The sequence below is a fragment of the Gorilla gorilla genome, chromosome X (genome assembly GCF_029281585.2).
Source record: "Gorilla gorilla gorilla isolate KB3781 chromosome X, NHGRI_mGorGor1-v2.1_pri, whole genome shotgun sequence".
NCBI classification, from domain to species: domain Eukaryota; kingdom Metazoa; phylum Chordata; class Mammalia; order Primates; family Hominidae; genus Gorilla; species Gorilla gorilla.
Window position 1 is genome coordinate 101,805,933 of NC_073247.2, and position 20,168 is coordinate 101,826,100.

The window sequence follows — 20,168 nt, forward strand, 5'->3', positions numbered from 1 at the left end:
TCTTGAACTCCTGACCTCGTGATCCACCTGCCTTGGCCTCCCAAAGTGCTGGGATTACAGGCGTGAGCCACCACGCCTGGCCCACGTGACTTTTTAAGGCCAAATATATTACCCATCCTGGAGAATATTCCACATGTGCTTAAGAAAAATATGTACTGTGCTGTTCCTGGGTTAAGTGTTCTAGATGATTGTTATCTCTAGTTACTTTATTATATTGTTCAAGTTTCCCTTATCCCTGCTGATAAATCAGTTTCGCAATTAATTATCAGGGGAAAAATCATTCCTCTGCATAGATAGAACATGATCTTTAAAGGAGAAAGCATCACATCTGTTTGTTTATATATTGTCTATGGCTGCTTTTGCGCCCCAATGGCAGAGTTGAGTAGCTATGACAGAGAATATATGGAGTGCAAAAAGTAAAATATTTACCATCCATCCCTTTACAGAAAAAGCTTGCTGGTCTCTGATCTAAATTATTTTTTAGGTATGAAATTGCTGTGCAAAAAGGTACAAATCTTCAACTTTAGAAATATAGCTAAAACACTCTGTAATGTGGTTGTGCAAAGTAATACTCTTTCATCTATGTGTATGATTTCCTGTGGCTTCATATTCTTTTGCCAACACTTTGCAATGTCAGGCAAAGATTTTGCTAGTCTGTTGTCCAATATTGGTATGTCTTCATAATTATAATTTGCATTTCTCAGATTACCAGTGAGATTGAGCAACTTTTCAAATTTTTATCATTTGTATAAATCTGTGAATTCCCTGTTAATATCTGTTGCCAATGTTTTCTATGGAGATAATTGGGCTTTTATTATAATTATTTCTTTTTAAAAATATTTTCAACTTTATTATTTTAGATTCAAGGGGTATGTGTGCAGGTTTGTTATAAGGGTATACTGCATGATGCTGAAGTTAAGGGTAAAAATGATTTTATCACCCAGGTAGTGAGCATAATACACAATAGTTACTTTTTCAGCTCTTGCCCCCAGCCTTCCTTCCCTTGCCATTAGTTCCCAGTGTTTATTATTGCCATCCTTATGTCCAAGAGTACTGAATGTTTAGCTCCCACTTATAAGTGACTGCACAGTATTTGGTTTGTATTCTGGTGTTAATTTGCTTTAGGATTATGGCCCCTAGCTGCATCCATGTTGCTGCAAAGGATATAATTTTGTTCCTTTTTATGGCTGTGTAGTACTCCATAGTGTATTTGTACCACATATTCTTTATCCAGTCCATCATTGATAGACACTTAAATTGATTCCATGTCTTTGCTATCGTGAACAGTGTGGCAACAAACATAAAAGTTCATGTGTCTTCTGGGTAAAATGATTTAATCTTATGTGAGTATATACCCAGTAATGGAACTGCTGGGTTTAATGGTTGCTCTAATTTATATTCTTTGAGAAGTTTCCAAAATGGCTGCAGTTGTGCAGCTTTATTTCGGGGTTATCTATTCTGTTCTATTGGTTTAAGTGTCTGATTTTGTATCAGTATCATGCTGTTTTGGTTATGATATCCATTTTGAGTCAGGTAATGAGATGCCTCTGGCTTTTTTTTTTTCTTTTTTTTTCCTAGGATTGCTTTGGCCACTTTGGCTCTTTTTTGCAGTTCCATACAAACTTTATAATAGTTTTTTTTTTCTAATTCTGCAAACAAAATGACATTTGGAGTTCAATGGAAATAGTATTCAACTTGTAAATAACTTTAGATAGTATGCCCTTTTTAACAACATTGATTCATTCAATCCATGAGCATAAAATGTTTTCTTATTTGTTTGTGTCATCTCTGATTTTTTTTTACATCAGTGTTTTGTAGTTCTCCTTGTAGAGATCCTCCCCTCATTGGTTAGATGTATTTCTAGGTATTTTTTTAGTGTGGCTGTTGTAATTGGGATTGCATTACTGATTTAGTTCTCAGTTTGAATGCTATTGGTATATAGAAATGCTACTGAGTTTTGCAGATTGATTTTGTATACAGAAATTTTACTGAAGTCATTTATGAGTTCCAGGAGCTGTTTGATGGAATCTTTAGTGTTTACTAGGTAAAGAATCATATCACCTGAGGAGAGAGACAGTTTGACTTTCTTTTTCTATTTGGATGCCTTTTATTTTTTTCTCTTGCCTGATTTCTCTGGGTAGGACTTCCTGCACTATGTTGAATTGGCATGGTGAAAGTGGGCATCCAAGTCTTCTTCCAGCTCTCAAGGGGAATGTTTCCAGCTTTTTACCATTCAGTATAATTTGGGCTGTGGGTTTGTCATAGACAACTCTATTATTTTGAAACATGTTCCTTCAATGCCTAGTCTGTTGCTGATTTTTATTATGAATAAATGTTTTTATCCAAAGCTTTTCTTTTTTACAGTGATTTAGTGTGTTTCTTAAGGTAAAACAACAGAAACAAATTCTAAAATTATAACTTTAAATTAAGTGGTTAAATTTCAGATGACAGAGCCAATAATTGGTAACAGCTTCTTTAAGTTCATATTAATAGTCCAATTAAAAACACTAAAAACACTACCTGGCAATAGTTTGAAAGAATCAGAAGGGTTCAGTGAAGGGAAAAAAATATCCAAACATGAAAAATACCCACAAAACACATGATCTTCTTTTTCATTTTATAATCTAAACTTGTAAAATTTTTATAAATACATGATCATTCTACACAATACAGATCTTCTAGAGCATTTGTAAAGGATATTACAGTTTTTGGTCTTAAGGAATAAAGACTAAGATGGAAAAGGAGATGAAAACAGTGAAATCTGAGGAAGCAATACACTCTCTACACACAAGCAAACTGCAATTCATCCAGTCAAGTTAGTGGTTACAGTTCAGTACATGATTTTCAAGGCAACTAAGAAATCGGGACACAGATATTTCCCCTTCCTAGAGTTAACAATTCTTTTAAAAGCTCGATGTATCCATAAAGGAGTGTTGATTTTTGTGGGGTTTTTTTCCCAAAAGGAAACAAAAAAGTTTTCATCCCTAAATTCACATACACAAGTTAAGTTAAGCTATAAGCTAGTTTTAGACTACCCAGTGAAATAGAATTGTTGGTACCATCTGAGGCAGGTGCTACCCTCCCTAGTCAGTTCAAAACATGATGCAGTAAAACAAATACACATTGGTATGCCTCAAACAACTATAAAGCATTTCATTTTTCTTCAAATATCATGTTTAATTAACTCCTAAGGTAACAGACTTCTAGAATGTTGTATTTTAATGGTGTATCTGAATCAATACTAGCAACAGAATGCAAAATTCAGAACTGCTATAAAAGTAAAATCATCATTAAAAAAAAACTCAATCCTTATGTAAAAAGAGGGAGAACTGAGTGTGAAATACTAACACCAAATGTCTGAAGGCAGAATTTTTGTTTGTGGAAGACCAAGTGAAGAGATAGATGCACCTAATCAAGACCAAATGGAAGACAGTGAAGAGTATGAAAAATGTTTAAAAAGGAAAAAGAAAAATAAGAAGGAAAATGGAGAAGAGACAGGCAGGAAAAGAATTACTAGACAGAACAAAAATAAGAGAAAATGAGGCATGTGCATATGGCTCTTTTTTGTCTGTCCTTTGTATTCCTAAATAACTTAAAATGTAAGTGGCATGTAGGCCACACTAGCAGGCAAGAATGAGCCTTGTGATGGATAGAGATGAAGGATCTTAGGCAAACGAATTGTTTTATTTTTTGTTTTTGCTTTTAATTCATACCTGAAAGCCTTGAATCCTTGCTAAATATTCCAGTTGTTTTGAAGGTTGTACTGGAGAATAAGGGGGAGTAGGAGAACTTCCCTTTAAACCTGTGGCTTCAGCTGTAGAAGATGTTCCATTCATAAGGAGTTCCCTGGCCACTGCAGCTGAACTATTTGATGTGGGATACATACTGAAGAAAGAGCTTGAAGGTTGGTTCATATCTCTGGGTGACAAATAGCCTAGAGTAGTGCCAGAGATCACTTTGTGGTAGCTGGCTTCCATCTCTTGATAAACATCAGGAGACAAATGAAGAATTCCTTTTGGAGTATTATTTGTTGGTTCAGGAAACCCAGGCGTTGGACCACTCCATCCTTTGTTTTCCCCTGTCTTCTCAAGTTGATCCTGAAGATTAATGGATGCTTTATAACCAAGTTGTAATAGCATTGCTACTGCAGCACTTTTTTTTTTTTTTGGCCTTTTTATTAGGTCCCGTTCCTGTAGCAGCTTCATTGCCTACCTTCATATACATCACAAATTCTCGACATCGAGGCATTCCTCTTTCTGAAAGCAAAACATAATCTGGCTCCTTTTCCTTTTTGGCCTGTTGAATTTGCGCCAGGCAGCTAATAGGGTTCATCCCTTGGCCTATTCTGGTCCGGCCTTGACTATTGTTTTAGGGCGTTTTTTAAAAAATAATTTTGCCTTTTCCACCACAGGAAGAGGTGGAAGTTTTTTAAGCTCCTGTAAGACGGTGGTTGCAGCACGCTTCTTGGAGAGTTTTTTGCTATTTCCTTCTCCTTCTCTAGAGAACTTTCCTACTGACACTTGAGTAACAAAGCTTTTCATATGTGGCGGTCCACTTTCTTTAATAACCTCAGAACTAACAGGTATATTTCAGTTCAGAGCAATTTCAAACACTAAGCTGATCTCAGACTTATTTGCATCTTTGTCATCATCTATATCCTTTCCTGATTCACCATTCTAAGGCGATCTTTCTGGAATAGGTTCAATCTGCAGTGCTTGGAGGGCTTTCATTGCAGCATTGTGTCTGGCTTTCCTTCCCCCCCAAATTCATTATTTCCTACATGAGCTGAACATAAAAGATCTTAGGTATTGGGCAATGATACCTCTGATTATACATGACTTGAAAGTTGTAATTAGCTCTATTATTTGGGAATGGCTTTGGATCTAATGGCCTGTGGATGGCAGGCTCTGCCCCTTTTCATAGCAAGCCCATTCAGTTCCACAGTTGGTGTTGTACAGCCTGGGTTATTGTTAACATTACTTTTGGGTGGCTTCTAAATTGGTTTGGGAAGCGTAGATTCAGTCAAAGCTTTATTAGCGACAGCCTGTTGAGCCTTCTTTATACTGCTGCCTTTGGATTCCCATGTCCCCTCACCAAGACTCAGTTGCATTGAGAACTTTAATCCAGAAGTTTATACTGGGGTTGGACTCTACTGAAACGGGCTAACTCATTTACCAGATAGATTGCAGTTTTCTCTTTTGGGTTTGCCAATTTTATCTTGGAGAGAAGCTGATTTATTTGAAGCATGTTAAGACAATATTGACCAAACTGCTGTATCCCTCACGGCTCCAAAAACTTCTGAGCCTTGGTCAAATTACTTTGTGTATCTTTGAGTTCTTCTTTTTCTGTCTTCTTCTTCTTTATTTTTCTTCAATCTTTAAAAAGTAAGCTAAAGCCCTTGTCTCTCCACTATGCCTCCCGCCGGCCCGCGACCCAGCGCGGCCATTGTTCGCGACGCCTCTCCCGCCCCCTGGCGGCTGCGGGGGCCCCAACAGCAGCTGGCTCTGCGGGGCTAGCGGTGGCGAGCTGGGCCCGCAGGCGAGGGCCATTCCTGCGGGCCTTGGGAATGCGGGCGAGCTAGTGCGCAAGAAGCGGGCCCCGCCTGCCTCCAAAGCTTTTTTTTTTTTTTGCATCTATTGAGCTGATCATATGATTTTTGTTTTTGGTTCTGTTTGGGTGGTGAATCACATTTATTGATTTGCATATGTTAAACCAATCTAGCATCACAAGAATGGTGCCTCCTTGATTGTGGCGAATCAACTTTGTGATGTGCTTCTGAATTACATTTGCTAGTATTTTGTTAAGAATTTTTGCATCTATGTTCATCAGAGATATTGGCATGTAGTTTTATTTTTTGTTGTGTTTTTGCCAGGTTTTAGTATCAGGTGATACTGGCTTCACAGAATAAGTTAGGGAGCTGTCCCTTATCCTCATCTTTTTAGAAGAGTTTCAATAGAATTGGTATCAACTCTTCTTTGTACATCTGGTAGAAATTAGCAGTGAATCTTTCTAGTCCGAGGCTTTCTCTGGTTGGTAGGTAGGTTTTTTTTTTTTTTCTGATTCAATTTCAGAACTTGGTATTAGTTTGTTCAAGGTTTCAAATTCTTCCTGATTCAATATTAAGATGTATGTTTTGAGGAAGTTATCAATTTTCTCTGGATTTTCTCCTAGTTTTTGTGCATATAAGTGTCCATAATAGTCCCTGAGATTCTTTTGTATTTCTGTGGGATCATTTGTAATATCACCTGTTTCATTTCTGATTGTGCTATTTGGATCCTCTCTTTTTCTTTGTTGATCTGGCTAGTAGTGTATTGATCTTGTTTACCTTTTCAAAAAACCAACTATTGTTTTCTTAATTATTTGTATGTATTTTGGAGTCTCATTTTGGTCAGTTTGCTAGCAGGGGCGAATATGTGACTTACCCTTGGCAAATTCATGTGGGTCTGCAGCAACCTCAATTCTTGCCTCCTCAGAAGAAAAAAATTTGACTGAGGGGTACAAGGCAGAAAAAGAGACTGAGGCAAGTTTCAGAGCACGGCAGAAGTTTATTAAAAAGCTTTAGAGTAGGAAATAAAGAAGTACACTTGGAAGAGACCCAAGTGGGTCCCTTGGAGGTCAAGTGCCCTGTTTCACCTTGAACATTGGATTTTATGTGCTGACCTACTTCTCGCATCTTGCACCCCTTTCCTTTCATTCTTCCCTTACGGTGACCCGCCCACATATGTGGTGCCCTGGTTGCACTTGGGAAGTGAGTATGTGCAATGTATTTACTGGAATTGTATGCATGCTAACCTGAGGCTTTCTTCCCTTTTCCAGTGGTATGCCCCTGGAAGGTCGTACTGCACCCTTTTGTCTCTTAATGCACATATTGAGCTCATTCACCCAATTCCTGAGATCTTATTGGAAGCTGCCAATTACCAATTTCAAGTGTATTTATCTGTTGGGAAACTGCCTCTTCCTGGTGTCGGCTGCAATCAATTACCATTTTAGAGAGGCAATGTGACAACGGCCAAACCATCCTCTGATGGTTGCCTGACCTTCCTACAGAGTGGGGGTCATAAACTTGGTTTATGACCAAGCATATGGTTGATCTTGGAGTATGTTTCATGTGCAGATGAGAAGAATGTATATCCTCTCGTTGATGGGCAGAGTATTCTGTAGATGTCTATCAGGTCCAGTTGGTCAAGTGTTGGGTTTAAGTCCAAAATTTCTTCTTAGTTTTCTGCCTAGAAAATCTGTCTACTGCTGTCAGTGAGGTGTTAACATCCCCCACTTGTTATTGTGTGTCTAAGTGTTTTCATAGGTCTAGAAGTACTTGTCTTATGAATCTGGGTACTCAAATGTTAGATGCTTATATATTTAGGATAGTTTAGTCTTTTCATTTATTTAAACTGCATGTAATTATATAATGATGTTCTTTTGTCTTTTTTTACTGTTGTTAGTTTAAAGTCTGTTTTATCTGATATAAGAGTAGTGACCCCTGCCCTTTTAAGTGTTCTATTCACACGATAGATCTTTCTCCAGTGCTTTACTTTGAGCCCATGGGTGTCATTTATGTGCAGGATGGGTCTCTTGAAGACATTAGATGGATGTGTCTTTTTAAAAATCCAACTTGCAACTGTGTGTCTTTTAAATGGAGCACTTCAATCATTTACATTCAATATTAATATTGATATGTTAGGTTTTGACCCTATCCTGAAGTTGTTAGCTGCTTGCTTTGTAGTTTCAGTTGTGTAGTTGCTTTATATGGTATTTTCCTCTCAGTGTCTCCAGGCATTTCCACAAGTTACCTCCAGGGCTTGGGAGAAGCAAAATGCTTTCCCTCAGCCTTGACTGCTCAAATTCTGCAGTGGAAAGAGGAGTCACAGAGAGGTTCTCTGCCTCTCTTATGTACTGGGGCATAAATAGGCATCTAATAAATGTCATTGAATGAAGATTTCCAAGTCAGAAAGTCATGAAAAAGTATACTACCTCAGTGTTAAGTAAAATAAGAGAGAATCAGTAAAAAATAGCTCTCTGTCCTGAGTTTATAAGATAAAATTTGAACAGAATTATTTCTACCACTTGGGAGTTACGATTAATATTGTTTAATATTTTCTAATGTTTACTCTTTGTCATTTCTTATCTTCTAGATTTACTGATTTTTTACTGTGTACCCCCACACTCAAATGTGCAAACATACACACATGCATGAACCATAAATATGTAAGCATGTATTCACACACAAATATATTTTCTCTATTTCACTATTTATTTTATTAAAGCATATTTAAAAATATTCCATCATATAATCCCAGATAACAGATGATATTATGTATATGCAATTTAAGCTAATAATGAATAACTTTCATAGGATGATAAGAAAGTATAGAATGAAATTAAATTAATGTTTCAAAATTGAAATCTGGTGACATTCGATGCAAATTTATTTGTTTCCAGTGAACAGAAGAAAACGTTCAGTAATGAAAAATACAATTTTATGCTACAGTGTATCAATAATAAGAATTGAAGAGTTTCAGCTGGTCAACTAGGACTCACCTTAAACCTCTGAACATGAAAATTTTGCTTCAGGAAATATGGAGATGATCTCATCTTAAAATCAAAAGCAATCACGGATTTCTATTACGTTGTAGTCCCTATTAATACAAACTAATGTGAGGAAATAAGCAAATTTGAGATAAGGTGTAAGATTCAATTTTATGAATACTGACATGTTTTTTGAATAATCTGACTTTTCACACTCCGTGGTTGAATATGAAGATAAGTATAAAACATCACTGAATAGGGACTTAAATTTAATTACTTATTTATAAGCCTGTGATAAATGCAATTAGCTTCACACAAGGTTTTTTTAACATATATATTTATATGTAAATATATATAATCCATAAATATATATAATATATAAATATATATATATATAATCTATTCCATTTTTTTGCAAAGTGGAGTGCCAGTTTAGTTTTCCAAACCTGTTGAGAATCACATTGGACCTCTTATAACAAGTGTGCAATTCCAAGTACCTCTGTATTTGTATTATAATAACATTTTACTAAAAAGATTACATATAGTCAACACCTAGCATTCATATTGTAGAGACGAAAAGGTGCTTTATCTTCCTTTCCCATTGCCATAACCATTATCAGGTTTATAGCTGATATATAACAAAAGACGGATTAACAATGGAAAACAAAACAAATTCATTACATGACATGGGAGCCTTCAGAAATGAAAAGCCAAAGACCTAGGAAAAAGTGTGTTTTCACCCTAAGTCTGAGGAAAGAAGTAGATAGTTGTGGAGACAAATATTTGGACACAAAAGGTATAATCTAATGGTAATAAACTGAGGAGGAAACCCAGCAAGTCCTATTTGTTCAGTTTCTTCTTGGCCTCTCTGTTAAGCATTCATTTCCTCTGGATATACAGCAGGACAACTGCCACATAAGGATCTTATGACATATTTCAGAGGACAATTTTCGTAAGTTTCATGGTTTCCGTTTGGGGAGAATTAGGGGTGGGAGACAGGAAGGTGGGATAAGGTCAGAGAGACTTTCTAGCTTCTGAGTCACTGCTATCTCCTTGGACTCAAAAATACTTAGCATGCCAAGGTACCATACTTTAAGGCATGGTGCCTGAGCCCTGATAATATACTTATTTATATAGTACAAAGCAAAAGAACAATCATTATACCCATTGTAGTAGACAGAACACAAACAATTTTTTTTTTTTTTTTTTTTTTTTTTTTTTTGAGACGGAGTCTCGCTCTGTCACCCAGGCTGGAGTGCAATGGCATGGTCTCCGCTCACTGCCAGCTCCGCCTCCTGGGTTCACACCATTCTCCTGCCTCAACCTCCTGAGTAGCTGGGACTACACGCGCCCGCTACCACGCCGGCTAATTTTAGTAGAGACAGGGTTTCACCGTGTTAGCCAAGATGGTTTCGATCTCCTGACCTCGTGATCTGCCTGCCTTGGCCTCCCAAAGTGTTGGGATTACAGGCGTGAGCCACGGCGCCTGGTCAAGAACTTTTTGAGATGGAGTCTCCCTCTGTCGTCCAGGCTGGAGTGCAATGGCATGATCTCGGCTCACTGCAACCTCCACCTCCTGGGTTCAACAGATTCTCCTGCCTCAGCCTCCTGAGTAGCTGGGACTACAGGCACGCACAACCACGCTTGGCTAAATTTTGTATTTTTAGTAGAGATGGGGTTTCACCATGTTAGCTAGGCTGGTCTTGAACTCCTGACCTCAGGTGATCCACTCACCTCGGCCTCCCAAAGTGCTGGGATTACAAGCATGAGCCACTGCACCCACCCAGAACAAGAATTATTGCCTCTATTTTATAGATAAAAACAACTGAAGCAGTTTTTGTGACATCATAAAGATAACATAGCTAAAAGGGGTTTGTGATAGGTAGAATAATGGCCTTCTAAAGATATCCACATGCTAATTCCAGCAAACTGTGAATATTTTAGATTAGATGGCAAAAGAAAAATTAAGTTGCACATAGAATTGAGTTTGCTAATCAGCTGACCTAAAATAGGGTAATAAATGAATCCAAAATATTTCTCCACAAAATGTTGAAGATTGTTAAGTCAAAGATACTAAAAATGCAGGGGAACACTCTGCATCAGCCTCTATTAGTCTGATGGCAGGATATAAATCCTTCATTACTGGAGACAGCACTTTTTTGTCAGCTCAGAGAAAGCACCAACCAGCAGGTGCCAGAGGAATCTGGAAAACAAGTTTTACTATTTTCCCAGATTCCCCTGTTTTTCAAAAGATGAAACTTGCTCTCTCCATTGTGTTATCATTATGCTAAGATTTATTGCTCTTTTTAAAAATACTATTTAAGCAAGACCCCTAAGCCACTGCCTTGAGAGAGATTCTTTTGAACTGAGTTTTTCCCAGATGATGGGTACAGCATGTGTCAATAAACTTGCTGTTTTTTCTCTTGTTAATCTGACTGTTATTTCCATGAGAGTGTCTCAACTAAGAATTTATGAGGGTTAAAAAACAACTTAATTTTTCCCTGCAGTCTCATGGCCATGAAGGGATTGAGAGAGACACTCTCCTCACTCCAGGGCCAATGGATGGAATTCTGAAACCTGACAAACATTGGCAGAAAAATCAGTGCTCCAGATCTCTATCTGCAGTGCTTGGTAGAAAGAGGAAGGTATTTTTTTTTTCTTTTCTATTTTTTTTTCCAAATTCAAATAACAGGAGAAAATAATTTGCATAAAATTGCTTTTAGGTATAGTAACTCTGGTGTTTTTATTTTGGCTTATTGGTTCAAGTTGCTTTGAAATACATCGATTAGCTATATTTAAAATAAATCAATTTTTTAAAAGAAGCTCTGTTCCCAAGTTCCTGTAAATTCATCACGGTATTTACAAAAAGTACTTCAGTCTGACTGAAAAAGCCTTTTTTGTCCAGTGGAGATGTAAATCTTACCATGTCTTTTAAATGTTGACTTCCAGGTAATTAATCAGCATTCCAGCACAGATCAGTTTTAAAACAGGGTTAAAGATCTTTAGATCCACCAGAACATTTCTTTCCTCAGTGGATACCTTTAGCTCAAAAGAGAAATGTTTATGAGAATTAGTTTACATTGCTTTTTTTAAATTATTTGTATGTCTCTCGACTTTCTGTGGAATCTATTTGTAATCTTTTCTATTGGACAGCTTTTGATTTACTGTCTTACTGTTTGTCTCTTTTAATTTTCCATCTATGGAACACACAGTGTTGTTGGGTCTTTGTGTGAGAATGGTTAACTGAAACCCTAGAGAATATTTCACATTCTTTAAGCTATCATTGGAAATGGTCTGGATCTTGAAAGGGTTGCAGGCCTTGTTCCCTCTTTGAAGACCTTGGTTAAAGCTATAAAGGCATTTTTGGTTTTGTTCTCATGTGTGCTTATTTGCCTTGGTTTTGAGTCATTTTTTTCAGGCATACCATTCATTTAAAACCTTGATTTATGCTTAGAGCATGATGAAAACATTGTGTTTTGTTTCTTCATTTTTTTCTCCTAAGCTAAATGGGACCATATACTCAAGAAGGAAAGAAACAATTTATTAAAACATTTTAGAGACAATCAACTCTAATTCAAAGCAGGTAAATATTTTGATTTCCGTCTTAGCTAGATATTTATTCCCTGATTTAAAAGAATAAATGGAAGCTAGTATAGTTAAATGGATGGGTCAGCCCTGGATATTGTTCAGATGGTAGCATAGTTTTTAGGGGAATTGAAAGCAATTGTTTTTTTCTTACAAATGGAGTCATTACATAGACAAAAATACCCCTCTACAAACATTTTAAAGTCCGTGTATTTATTTCAAAATGTTTGCAAATACTTTTAAAGAAAATCAGGATATTGGAAATGGTACTGTTCACTTTTGAAAAAGGCAAAACAATTAGTGATAACCCTAGACCTTCAATAGGCAAATATTCCCCCTCTCACCCCAAAACTGTGTTAAGTTTATCCCAAATCTGTCTTCTTACTTAAGTTTGAACTTAGATTTCTTCATACATAATAAACTGTAACCTAACTGAATAGGTAAACACACTATAGCCTCCTCTTGTACCAATCTCATCGTTTCAGCCAATCACAAGTGGCCAACTGTTCAAACAATGTTCAAATAAGGCAAATGTCAAGCTATAACCGCTGTTTCTGTACCTATACTTCCATTTCCTGTATGTCACTTTCCTTTTTCTAGCTATAAGTATTTTCCAGACATGTGGTAGCCCAGAGTCACTCTGAATCTATTCTTGTTCCAGGGGCTGTTCTAGTCACAAATCATTTTATACTCAAACTTTAAGATTAATTTGTCTAAAACTTTTCTTTTAAAAGATAACATCAGGAGTGGGATGCAATGTAGAACTTCCAGTGAACCCTAGGAGCATCCAGTGACCAAGCGAGGTTTCTGCTGGGTCCATTGTGTCCATTGCTGTCTTGCAGCAACTGGAGATTGTGAGTAAATTCTCTCAAATTCTGAAGTTCCACAGATTTGTTTTTGAAGTATTTGAGTTTGCTTGAGCAATATTTTTTGTTTGTTTGTTTGTTTGTTTTGTTTTTTGAGACTGAGTCTTGCTCAGTCACCCAGGCTGCAGTGCAGTGGTGCTATCTTGGCTCACTGCAACCTTTGCCTCCCAAGTTCAAGCAATTCTCCCATCTCAGCCTCACAAGTAACTGGGATTACAGGCACCCGCCATCGTGCACGGCTAATTTTTGTATTTTTGTAGAGATGGGGTTTCACCATGTTGGCCAGGCTGGTCTTGAACTCCTGGCCTCAGGTGACCCACACGCCTCAGACTCCCAAACTGCTGGGATTACAGGCGTGAGCCACAGCACCCAGCCTGAGCAATTTTTTTATACAGTCTGTGTTCAGAAGTCACAATGGAAATGACTAGGTCCAGGATAAAATTGGATCTGATAATTAACAGGATTAGATACAGCTAGATGCTTTGGATATCTGACAGTGGTAGACAGAAACTTGCAGTAAATGACAATACAATAGTGATATAAACTCCAGCTTTTGGAAATTTGCAGAATTTTTTTTTGTTTTGTCCCTTTTGTTTTGATTCTTGTGAGCTTAGAGAAAAAAAAAGGTTGATCAAGAGGACTCCCTCTTCCATCTACACCTACATTTGCACTTACAAGTATTAGGCCCTAAAAGCAGCAAATGCTTACAAAAAAAGGCAAAATTATACTAACGATGATTTTAAATTACAACGAAATGTTCTAAATGAACAATGTTGCACTTTAAAAAAATGCATTTAATAATGAGACTTCCCAAATTAGTTTAACACCAGGGATGCTTACTGATGTGCAGAAGCTTCTAAAAAAATTTCAATATTTTATTGCCTTTTAAAAAAGACTCTTTATAAAAGGCAAATAAAACACTGAAGCAACTAATTGATAAGAAATAATGAATCCATAAGCCTTTGGATTAGTTTACTCTGAAGGTAAAAAGAAAGCTGGATAAGACGTTTATAAAAAGTAAGCTCTCGGGTAACGTAGGCTTGCTTTTATTCTTCAGAGCTATTCATGCTGAATCCACGCATACAGAACGCTTTCTTTGCCATATTAGTTAATGAGTTTCACTTTGAAATAAATAATTTCAACTAAGAAACCAAAGCTAAGTTAAGAAGACTGCCTGTTGAATCATATCAGTCTCCAAAATGTACCTTAAAGGCATTTAGCTGACCATTTGAAACCATGTTGTAAAAGAAATGTGCACTTATAAAGGAAATATCAATTTGCAAAAGTGTATGCGTCTGCACCAGGAAGAAAGGGAGGACTGAGTCACTAGAAACTTCTAGCATTAGTTTTAATTTACATGACAAGTCTTACCTTTATTTAGGGTGTTTTTCCTTGCTATCTTGTCTTACCTTATACCATCCTTCTTTGGTTTCAGCAAATGACTGTACACTATATAGGCTTGAAATCTCAGCTCTGTGCTTTGGAGATATTAATTTTTACCTTACTTTCCCTAAGAATCAGTTCATGATAAGAAGTGTAAATTTAAAGCTGGGCAGCAACTGGAGATTGTGAGTAAATCATCTCTCAAATTCTGAAGCTCCACAGATTTGTGTTTGAACTACTTGAGTTTGATTGTTTTTTGATACAATCTGTGTTCAGAAGTCACAACAGAAATTGGACTGGATCTATGATAGCACACACCTGTAGCCCCAGCTACTCAGGGGGCTGAGGCGGTACAGTCTATTGAGCCCAGAAGTTCAAGGCTACTATGTGCTATGATCATGCCGATGAATGGCCGCTGCAGTCTAGCCTGGGTAACATAGCAAGACCTTGTCTCTTTTTTAAAAAAAAGCTTCAGGCTGGGTGGGGTGGCTCATGCCTGTAATACCAGCCCTTTGGGAGGCTGAGGCAGGCAGATCACTTGAGGTCAGGAGTTCGAGACCAGCCTGGCCAACATGGAGAAACCCTGTCTCTACTAAAAATATAAAAAAAATCAGCCGGGCATGGTGACACACCTGTAGTCCCAGCTTCTTGGGAGGCTGAGGCACGAGAATCACTTGAACCTGGGTGGCAGAGGTTGCAGTGAGCCGAGATTATGCCACTGCACTCCAGCCTGGGCGACAGAGCAAGACTCTGTCTCAATTAAAAAAAAAAAAAGCAAAGTGTGAATTTATGGTTGCCTAGCTAACAATTGCTTAGGGCAATAAATACAGGGAATTGGAAAGTTGATAGTCTGAACGGGAAAAAAAATTTGAAAATTGGCAAATAAAAAAGCTTAATGACAGCTCTAAGATCTTCTGTCTATATGTCTATGTGCTATGCATATACGGTATTTCTATGTGATCTAAAACAATATTTGATAAATAAAGTTACGTTAAAGTAACTTAAATAAAGTTTTTTGGTAAAATAAAATAGGAATGTATTCAGAATTATCGGTATTAAATAAAATTCGACCTTTTTCCTGGGTCTACTTTTCAAACAGGCTTATATTGTCTATGATACACATTTAAAGTTTATAAAACTACTGCTTCTGTAATATTTTTTATACTTACTTGATTTGTTTATGAGCTTATGTATTTGGTTTTGAAACTTTAGATTCTGAGGCCTAGATAGGGGACCATGGTGAGGCCTGGGGACATATGTGTGCCTACAGTACCTGTGCTATCAGCTGCAGTGCAGAGCCAAGCCCCAAAAGGCCCCATTCTGCCTGGCCCAGCTCTATCTCTTGGCCATGCTGGGAGGATCAAATCCTCCAGTCATCCTTTTCACAATTCTATCTACTGTCCTGAGCTTTACACCTGACGTGTAAACTTAGGGCCCAAATGTATCCTGCCCTTCATTGCTGTCCTTGGGTAGCAGGTGGGAACTTTGGACCCAAGATGACTGGAGAAGACATTAGGAAGTCTGCTATTGTCATAGCTTCAAAATTCTTTTTTGTAATTTAAATTCTGAGAGCCATGCTATGTTAATTAAAGTAATAATAATAAAATCTCTAAGTCATTTCTAAGTAAGTTAAAATACCAAAACAATTAATATTAGTTTAAGTGTATATACTTCAGTACCTTATTTTTGTATGGTGTAGGAAAATAAATATATATTTAGATCTATTAATAAACAAAAAATTGAGAAAGTGTATCTTTCTGAAAAAGTATAAAATGGTTTTCATCTACAAATATTTATTTAAAAAAGTTCAAAATTACTTACCTCCCAGATGTTTTTACTGGGAATTAGGGTTACTAAGAGTTAAAACAGTATTTAATATATGTAAGTGAAACTACTGGATATAAAAGAAAGAATTCTGTATACAGAATGTATTAAAGAAGTAAGATATGTTCTTGATGAGTAAAGTTGCAAAGGCATGAAGATGTGTATTTGTCAAGAAAAATAATCTTGTTTAGTTTAGTAAATCATGCTGCTATAAAGACACATGCACACGTATGTTTATTGCTGCACTGTTCACAATAGCAAAGACTTGGAACCAACCCAAATGTCCAACAATGATAGACTGGATTAAGAAAATGTGGCACATATACACCATGGAATACTATGCAGCCATAAAAAATGATGAGTTCATGTCCTTTGTAGGGACATGGATGAAGCTGGAAACCATTATTCTCAGCACACTATCGCAAGGCCAAAAAAACCAAACACCGCATGTTCTCACTCATAGGTGGGAATTGAACAATAAGAACACTTGGACACAGGAAGGGGAACATCACACACTGGGGCCTGTTGTGGGGTGGGGGGAGGGGGGAGGGATAGCATTAGGAGATATACCTAATGCTAAATGACGAGTTAATGGGTGCAGCACACTAACATGGCACATGTATACATATGTAACAAACCTGCACGTTGTGCACATGTACCCTAGAACTTAAAGTATAATAATAAAATTTAAAAAAAAAAGAAGTAATTTAAAGATTGTTTCAAAATGAAGAAAAGATTATGTAGCTAAAGCTAAATTGATACAAAAAGTTGGGGAAAGAAAAATGAATAGAAAATATTTTATAAGAGTTTATAAAAGGTTTATGAATATATTTTGTGGTCAAAAGGTAACAGATGTAATAGATTTGTTTATAAGGTTTTATTAAAATTAGCTTTAATATTGATAAGACACTAATAAAGAAGTAAAATTTAGTTTTTCCATTTGAACAAGAATTTCATGTAATAATAATAAGAGATAGTAAAAAAAATTTTTTAAGTTTAAACTATAAGAAAAAAACGGGAGAGGAGAAATTCTCTCTTATGTTGCCTTTATTAGATCTTTTATTGTTTGAAAAACTGAGTCTCCTCTCTATGAAAGAGTAAAGCTTTTGCTTTTAAAATCCTTTCAATTATTACTTTGGCAAAATAAATGGTTATTATTATTATCATATTTTAACTAAGTGTTTTAAACTTTTGTGGTATTTGACAAGCATTCTGAAATCAAATGTCAAAATGAAAAATAACTATTTTTGACCACAGGCTAACTTTGGGAGATTATGTAGGGCCCCTGAGGCATCAGAAGAGAGTGAACAAATAGGCATGTGTATATGTTAGTACATACACATACTAATATATATACATACATATACTAATGGAAAATATATTCTTCCAAGAAATTATGAAATTATTTTAATCTACAAATTCTTATATAAGACAGTTCAAAATTACTTACTTTCTAGGTTTTTTAAAAATAGGCATACACACACACACACACACACACACACACCGTGAGTTGGGCGCTTTGTTCTCTTTGTAAAAGCAATTCAGTCAACTGAATTCCTTTCTTCTTAAATCCCTGCTAACTATATGTGCTCCGTCTGCTTCTCTTCTTGTTGGCATATTTTTTGCCGAGAACTATGTAAAACTCAGAAGGGGGAGAATGGGACGGGGTGTGGAATAAAAAAGTATATATTGGGTAGAGCACATTATACAGTGATGAATTCTGAGATTTATGACAGATGCACTAAAATCTCAGAATTCACCACTATATAATTCATCCATGTAACCAAAAATGACTTGTACCCCAAAGCTATTGCATTTTTTAAAATCCTAAAAGAAAACCTTGTTAGCCTTTGAGAAATCTAATACCTCTTCAAACTGGCTCCTCTAAGATTTGTTCCTCCATTCACTTTTGTCTATTTTTCCTTTTATAACATTTGATAACACATGAAGCACCTGGAAGAGACTCCTAATGACCCTGGGGCCTCTTAAAGAACAAAAATTGGCACCAGTGAGCCCCTTTTATTGGATACCCCTATTTTCTTTATGAAGTCCCACAAGTTGTGATTAGACAAGTCCCTTTCAAGTCTAAAGTTCTATTCTCTTTAACATTAATAAATATCCTTGATCTTTTTGGCTTTTACATATGTGTGCTATATGTTGTGTTTACCTGTATGTATATGTCTATACATGTGTTTGTATGTTTTTACATGGTACAAATTGAGTTACACATACGCTATATTTCATAGTTTAAATAAATAATCCGAAATATTTTTCAAGTTCACATAACTTGAGTAAATCATTTGGTAAGTAAGACTAGTCTAATTTTGTTGGCTCGATAGACAGTTATGTTTTCTGTGTTACCAGCAAAATATACATGTATATAACTTTAATAAAAAATTTAACTTCAGATGATGACTAGATTTGTCTAATATTTTATGCAATTTTTAAAACCTAATGGTAAGTAATAAATAAATGTAAATGGATTAAAGAGTACACATAAACTTTTTAATAATAATTATGTTTACAATATACTTACTTAGATTTTTCAAATATTTTTAGTAACTACACCTTAGAGTTTTTCCTAAGCTAAACTAAATGATAGGTATTCATTGAATATCTAGTGGTCTAGATATTCCAAATAAGAAATAATACTAAAACATTAAGTACTAAATATGAGTTTAAGTTTATATGTGTTTGTATATGCTAATTGCAGCACTGTTTACAATAGCAAAGACATGGAATCAAGCCAATGCCCATCAACAATAGACTGGATAAAGAAAATCTGATACATATACACCATGAAATACTGTGCAGCCATAAAAATAAATGAGATCATGTCCTTTAGAGGGTCATGGATGGAGCTGGAAGCCATTATCCTCAGCAAACTAACACAGGAACAGAAAACCAAACACCACATGTTCTCACTTACACATGGGAGCTGAATGATGATGACACATGGATTCATGGAAAACAACACACACTGGGGGCTGTCGGGGTGGGCAGGTATAGGGGGAGGGAGAGCATCAGGAAGAATAGCTAATAAATTCTGAGCTTGGCCGGGCACGGTGGCTCACGCCTGTAATTTCAGCACTTTGGGAGGCTGAGGTGGGCAGTTCACGAGGTCAGGAGATCGAGACCATCCTGGCTAACATGGTGAAGCCCCATCTCTACTAAAAATACAAAAAAAAAAAAGCCGGTCATGGTGGCGGGCACCTGTAGTCCCAGCTACTCAGGAGGCTGAGGCAGGAGAATGGTTGAACCTGGGAGGCAGAGCTTGCAGTGAGCTGAGATTGTCCCACTGCACTCCAGCCTGAGAGACAGAGCGAGACTCCGTCTCAAAAAAAAAAAAAAAAAAATTCTGGGCTTAATACCTAGGTGATGGGTTGATCTGTATACCTAGGTGATGGGTTGATCTGTATACCTAGGTGATGGGTTGATCTGTGCAGCAAACCACAATGGCACACATTTACCTGTGGAAGAAACCTGCACGTCCTGCACATGTACACAGAACTTAAAATAAAAGTTGAAGAAAAGAAAGTTTGTATGCATTTGGCTTCTTATTTCAGAAAAAAAACAAAAGATATTTGAGTTTGTTAGCAAATATGGCCTGTTCCACATTAAAAATTCGTCTATAAATTGCCTATGTTTTTACAAACTCTGAGATATGTATTCATGAAATGGTACATAACAAAATTGCTTACTTGTTAGGTTTTTCACTGAAAATAAGGGCTACTAAGATTTAAAATTATCATCAACCGATATAATTAAAACTAATAGCTGATATTTGAGGGGTTCTCTAGAGGGACAGAACTAATAGGATATATGTATGTATGAAAGGCCATTTATTAAGGAGATTTGACTCACATGATCACAAGGTAAAGTCTCATGATAGGTTGTCTGTAAGTTGAGCAAGGAAGCCAGTAGTTGATCAGTCCAATTCCTAAAACCTTGAAAGTAGGGAAGCTGACAGTGCAGCCTTCAATC

At 36.5% G+C, this 20,168-nt stretch overlaps 1 pseudogene; it reads right to left on the bottom strand.

Annotated features, from left to right (window-relative positions):
- Nucleotides 1-3,663: 3,663 nt before the first annotated feature.
- LOC101140933 (double-stranded RNA-binding protein Staufen homolog 2-like) lies at nt 3,664-5,348 on the bottom strand (annotated as a pseudogene).
- Between the last annotated feature and the right edge of the window lie 14,820 nt (nt 5,349-20,168).